Source organism: Lactuca serriola, chromosome 5, assembly GCF_051521515.1.
Source record: "Lactuca serriola cultivar US96UC23 chromosome 5, Lser_US96UC23_V15, whole genome shotgun sequence".
Lineage (NCBI taxonomy): Eukaryota > Viridiplantae > Streptophyta > Magnoliopsida > Asterales > Asteraceae > Lactuca > Lactuca serriola.
Window position 1 is genome coordinate 252,308,733 of NC_136412.1, and position 7,487 is coordinate 252,316,219.

Sequence of the window (7,487 nt, forward strand, 5' to 3'; positions counted from 1 at the left end):
CAATAGGCATCATCACCACCACCACCACCATCATCACCCGCCACCACTATCGCCGCTACACCGATACTGCCGCCACCACCACCACTACCACCATCACCTCCACCGCCACCAACACCACCGCCATCACCATCACTATCACTATCGCCATCATCATCACCATACCATCGTCACCACCAACATTACCATCATCCACCACCACGACTACTGTCGCCACCACCACCACCATTATTACCCATCACCACTACCACCATTGCCTCCACCACCACTTCCTCCACCGTCACCACCACTGCTACCGCTGTCACTTCTGAGATTTTATTATTCTATAATTTATATAATGTATCTTTACATATGCATTAGAACATAAATTAAAATTAAGCAAAACAGAAAAAGGGTAATTCTGTCATTTTACATGGATTCCAATTCCATTTTCTAAAAACCAAACAAACACTAGAATTAATTCTAATTTCGTTTCCTGCCAACAAAACAGTATATGGAAGTAGATTCAAATTCTTGACAGATTCCTTTTTCAATTCCAATTCTAATTCCTTTAGAAACATTAAGCGAGCCAAATAGCACCTAACAGTCTAATCTCTATAAAGGTATGAATTTAAAATATAGTGATAATTAGCCATTAAGGTCTAAAGGAAAGTTGTAGTACTCAGAATTACCTACATGTGGTTATAAAGAACGTCGAAAACGGAGCTCGTATAAGAAAGTTATGGTCGTTCGATGATTTTAAAAATACCAGTTTGTGATGACGTGGCAGCACCAGAGTGCGCCATGTGGACGATTGAGAGCCGGGTCTTCCAACCGACATGTTGATGTGGCACCAAAAGATTAGGACACGTGCTACCATGATATGATGACATGTGGCTTCGGTAAAGGTAGTATGTAACATCCCAATGATGAGTTACTTCTAATTTTTTACCCTAAAATTGAGTTATATTGCATTTTGGTCCTATATAAAGGTCATACGTAGACCTCATATGTAGGGCATACGTGAAGATCATGCAAACCCTAATTTTGAGGGTTTTGGCCCTATATAAAGGTCATTATAACCTCATGTACCCTTCCTTCTTCATCCACCCTCTGTGAGAACGACTCCCAAGCAAACCCTAAGTGAAAGAGTGCCTTTTTAGAGCCTATAAAGTGTTTAGAGGAGTTCTTGAAGGTGAAGAGTGAAGTGTGAAGAGCTTGGAGTTGGGAAGCACCTTGGATTTGTGATTTCTACCTTGATTGTCACCTCCAGGAGGTATAAAGCTTGCAACTTTATGACTCCATCTTGTAGATCTAGATTTTTGTTCTTTTAAGACACATTTTGGTCCCAAAATGGTGATTCTTGAGCATGACATGTTATTGACCCATTCATCCATATTTTTAAACTTTAGGAAGGGTCTTGAGTCATAAAAATGGGGTCTTAATGGTTGGTTTTGCTCCAAGCATTCTTTATAAGGTCTTAATGTATTAAGATGTTGAGTTAAGCACTTAATGGACATGCAAAGTCATAAAGTTGGAAACTTTATGACTCTTGAGGATGATTTAGCCTTGGATTTGAAAGTTAAACGTAAGAGCTTAAGGCATTAAGCTCTTAATGAAGTTTTTAGAAGACTAGGCATACGCCCTGCGTAACTTGAGTACGCAACACGTACGAGGTCAGCTCTCCCGTATGCAGTCAAGGTTTGGATACGTCCTGCGTACCTTTGGAGTATGCCCCGCGTATGCATTTTGTGTCGACTTGACTGAGTTGACTAAGCTGGGTTGACTTGGTTGGGTTGAATCAATTGACTTATTAATTTTGACCTTTTTCATTTTGACTTTGATCAAGTTTAACTTAAGGGTATTTTGGATTGTGGTTGTGACGTCATCAACTATTGTTCAGACTATGAGGTGAGTCTTCCTCACTGTACTTACGGGTCGAAGGCAATAAGGTCGGCCCATTAGATTGATATATTGGTTTACCATATGTTGTTATGCTGTAGTGATTTGTTAGATTTGTATTCTCGTTTCTAGGGTGTTGCTATGCGGTAGTGATCGGTAGATCTGCCTATTTGTTTGTTGGCTGATTATATGTTTATCTGTTATGTATATTTCGACATATTTTGAGTTGTGGTTTCGGCTTTACTGTTTTGTACGTGAGCCAATAGACCGGAGGCATTCCAACCTGATGGTTGATTGGGCCGAGGGTGTTCCATCCCGAGGATGACTAGACCCGTTGTATATTGGCATTCCAACCTGAGGTATTACATCCCAAGGATGACTGGACCCGGAGGTTGAATGGGCCTGGGGTATTCCAGCTCGATGGTTGATTAGACCCAACATGCTGTTGTATATGTTATCTGTTTGTGTGCTGATACTTTGGGGGAAACTCACTGAGCTTTGGCTTATGGTTTTTAATTATTGTTTCAAGTACTTCTGATGATCGCGGGAAGGCAAAGGCATGACTCTACACATCCTCTGTTTATGGCTTTATGATTTCGGGATACTCTGATATGGATAAACAATTTGGAAACGATGATTTTGTAAACATTTTATGAATATGGGTTGTTTTTTCAAAGTTTAAATTTGTTGTGATTTTATGGATGTTATAAGTTGGTATAAGAGGCTTGATTTGAGTGAATTAGAGGAACACTCGTGTGAATCCAGTCTCAAACTAAGGAGACGAAAAGGTTTTAAAAATGATTTTAAAATTATTTTCAAAATAATCAAGAGAGGATGTGATGTGTACGACCACCCAGAGCCAGTAAGTAGAACCCGAATTACCACACTGTTATTTGATATTGTGATATGTTAGAACAACATGCTAGTGATAGGCTAGGGATCTTCAGGAATCACATGATAGAATTTCCTGATAATATGATGCTTGATAGCCTAGGTTGTTCTTATATAAAATTGACATCATTACTATATTTGCTTAGCGTATGCATCAAAATTATACATAACTAAGATTTTATAGCCTAGGAATGTTTAGTTTAGCATTATTTCCTATTCCTTGTTTGGTTTTGGGCTTAGGGTAGAATCAAGTATTCAACTGTCTATGGGATCCAGTGTTATGTATGATTAACATACACGAGTGCTACAGGGTTGGTGGTGTTGGATTAGATGTCTAAGCCCATAACCAATATTGGTATGTATTCGACCCGAGAGTAGCATGGTTCATTTGGGTTGCATAACATTAGGACAATTTGTTAGGATGGACTTTTGAGAAGAGGTTATATATGATTTATTAATATATTATAAGTTCTAATATATTAATATGAAATAATATGATTTAATTCATATATATATATATATATATATATATATATATATATATATATATATATATATATATATAAAAGATAACCACCTTTTGCAATAGTGAACATCCTGATTTTTTGGCAAAACTAGTCCATAAGTTTTGATATTTTTAGTGGTTTAGATTTTTGGCACTAAAGTTTGTGGTATTGGCAATTTGATCCTTTAAATTATTAACAGTGGTGTAAAGATAAGTATGGGGCTGATACGTGTCATTCCCATGTCTCCCCCACTGCTTCTGCCTTATCTTCCCCCCACCCGCTTTCTCATCCATTCCTATTCGAATTTCACCGCTTTTCGAAAACCCTCCATCTCCCTCTAAACTCATCATCTTGAAATTTCTGTTGATCGTTGCTTTTGGTTTTCTTATCCAATCTACAGACGGGACGATGCAGATGACCATCGATCGGATTCTGATTTAGGTTCTCACGATGGGAGTGGGGGGTATTGTTGTACGCCTCTGTTCCTTCAATTTCTTTACCCCCTATGTAACCCAATCACAGATTGGTACTGTCGATGACTTCATACTACCACTACTGGGATGGATCTGCTGCTGAAAGTCACCATAGTACCACCGCTACTCCTTCATCTAAGCCATCAAACACTAAATCGGTGCTCTGATCCATCACCTGAAACATCCATGTATCAATTTTCTCCAAAATAACATCCAATCCACCAGAGATGCGTTTGTTCCTCTGCCATGAGTCGCCGCTAACTGAGGCATCAACATCAAACAACTCCTGCGTCACTAATGTGTTCACCGCTGTTTGTGTTCTTTTCTGTTTTGACCTGGAATTTTTTAAATGTATACAAACTAAAAATTTTTGATCGATATATATATATATATATATATATATATATATATATATATATATATATATATATATATTAATTGATCATTGAGGAGACGCCTTTATTACATGTGACTCAATGTTATTTACATATTCAGTCAAGTATCAACCATTGTTCTTTAACAGTTTCTTTCGATTTTTCTTTTTCAGGTTTGCTCCTTAGTTAGGAGATTTAATCGACCTAAAAAATACAAACCATTTGTGAGCAGGTGTACTATGCATGGGGATCTTAACATAGGCAGTGTTCGACAGGTGAATGTCAAATCAGGGCTTCCTGCCACCACCAGTACTGAAAGGTTAGAACTTCTTGATGATAACGAACACATCGTTCGCATCAAAATCGTTGGTGGTGACCACAGGCTAAAGGTATATGACCAAAATCAAATTCTCAATCTCTTATTCTCCATTTTTATATTCATTTTTTCTAAAACTTTTGCAGAATTATTCCTCAGTTCTGACTGTTCATCCAGAGATAATAGAAGGAAGATCAGGAACATTAGTGATTGAGTCATTTGTGGTAGATATTCCTGATGGAAACACAAAGGATGACACATGTTATTTTGTGAAGGCGTTGATTAACTGCAATCTTAACTCTCTTTTAGAAGTATCTGAATGGATGGTTGTGCAGGAGGACCAGAGAGGTTAGCGTAACCTATTGTGGTCTTAATAAAAGCGTTAGTGTTAGTGTTAGTGTTAATGTCTCATTTCATTTAAACCTTTTTTTTTCTAATTGAAGTATTTTTTGCATTAAGTTATGTAAACATAGCGGTTTATGATATAGTAGAAAAAGAAGTAGCTCATTGTTTGTAGAGCATTAGTGAGGGTATGTGAACATCGGTTCAACATTTGTGTGTCAGAGATTTATATAGTGAAATATATTTCTTCTTTATTTCCAACTATTTACTATATGTTATTGCAAACCATAGGATTTATGTCTTAATTCTTTTTAATCTATTTGACATGTGGCAGGGGCATATAATCGGTTTAGGACAAGTTGTTTAATTTTTTTTTTCAGAGGAGCTGTCTAAACCATAAACTTAATCACATGACATGTTAGAACCTGAGAAAACACATTTATCCAAAGTAGGATGCATGAATGAGAAAATGGTTAGATTGTGTCGATATGAAAAGTAGTTTAAACGGTTCCATGATTCGTTATCCATATCTTAAACACAAATTTTACATTATTGGGTTAGATAACAATGAGTAAACACAAGAATGCATGGTATTTGGAATAAGTTATAAAAATGGGACAAAAGGGCAAAAATGTCCAAAATGGGCATTTTGCTTTTATAAAGCCCATGGGCTAAATGCAAATTTTTTATTTTTTTGAAGATATTTTATTGCTATTTTCTATTTTACCAATATCAATGTACTTTCATTTCCTATTGGTAAAATAGGAAAAAATGAATTGATATTGGTAAAATACGAAATAAAAGGTATGCAATTTTAAACTCTTTCATGAATAAACTTGACTGATCTTTAATCATTTTGAAAAGTGCAAGAAATGTGATCACAGATTCCATGGCTACGATTGAACTCTAAACATACAATCAATCCACTTGGTAAGACAACATGGATTAAGACCGAGAAAGAATATGCATTATTTGATGAAAAAGTGATCTGTAAGATCCCAAATTCTTTGAAAAGCCATAAGAAAGAATAGGGATCTTTTATGGTGTTATTGTTATGCAGTTGGTTCTTTTTTGTAAAATTAATCTTTCACTTGAAATAAGAAATTATAATTCATTTGGTTGATTCTGCAGGTGTAAATATATGCCATTTTTTGACGTTTTTGTTGTTGTTGTTGTTGTTTTTTTAATTCGTAGAGATTTCTTGATATCAGATTTCCTCCTCCAGATTTCCTGATTTTATCTTCCAGACTTTCACTTCAGAAGGTAAACCATGTCTATTTGTAAATTGATTTTTGTTTTTTTTCTAGATGTCCAAATATTGTGATTTCATTTCTTTATCAGTTAATCAGTATATTGATTTGTATTTTTTCTTTATCTCTACAATTCTATATGGGCTACTGCTATGATGTCTCTCAAAATGAATCGAATGATAAAGAAGCGACAACCAAGGTGGATGTATTACTGGTCAGGGCGGAACAGAAATACAAAATATAGGGGGTCTGAATACAAAAAATTGATGAAGGCACTTTAGTTCATCTTTTATTAGTTTAAACTTCTAATCTTGCATTATTAACTTTGTCTTTATTGATTATAGAAGTAGGAAAATGTAGCATTTCTAAAAGAGATCAAAGATGCTTTTAACTGATTATAAGAGAGATCAAAGATGATTGGGAATGAAGGTACAAACTTGCAATGCATAACAACATAAGGTATATATTTAAAGTCGCTTATTTATTATTTTGGCATTACTAATTTTTTATGCTATTTTTGACAACATATATTTGCTGCTGTTTTATGCTGTTTTTGACAGCGGATGGAGATGACTTTCGATTTGTCTATCTTTGCGTCAAACGATGGCCACAAGAGACGCCGACAAGTCTATGTAACATTTTGAGTTTGATTTTAGAGCCAATGCTTCAATTTTTGTACATGTAATCGATTTCCATCATTAAGCGAACCTTCGCCGGCTTCCATTAACAATCTGACTACCGATGGTCTCAGGTAAGTTTTATTTTAGTTACTTTATATAAATTTCTTTGTAGGATTTCAATTCTTACTGGGTATCTACGTAAATTTCATTTCCTTTTCTCGCCTGACTATCTGCCTCCATGATTTCATAGGTTTTTCTTGACTGATTTGATCATTTCTAAACCCTAAATCTCCAATAAACACGTTGAGTTGTCGAAGTCGGATGATCATAGAGGAAAAAATTAGGCTATTACTCCCAATTTATGTTGATCTAAAGTGTATATCCCAACTTCCATTCATCATTTACAATCCATACAACGATTACATCGATGGGGGCTCTAAAGCGCTACAACCTAACAACAACAACCAAGAAGAGGTAAACTTTTTTATCTGTGAAAAGCTACTATTTTGTTCTTTTAAATGCATAAACTTAATATGTGTTTGAATGTGTTATTGGTAGCGGAATCAATTTTGCATATAAGTTGATTTTCACTGTAGTACTCTATGGTTTTGCTTGTGATGGGTGGCATGTTCCTTTCCCAACATCATTAAATTTCTGGTAAGCACGCCAAGTGTTTGACATTTTGCTTCAATGAACTTCATTTTATACTTTTATATGGACCCTTGATGTATCTTTGTAGATGCAATCACTAGATAAACACCGCTGGTCTTGATTAAGTTGATTAACATAATTTCATATAAATTAGGAATTTGGGAATTAATTTAATCTTTCTATATA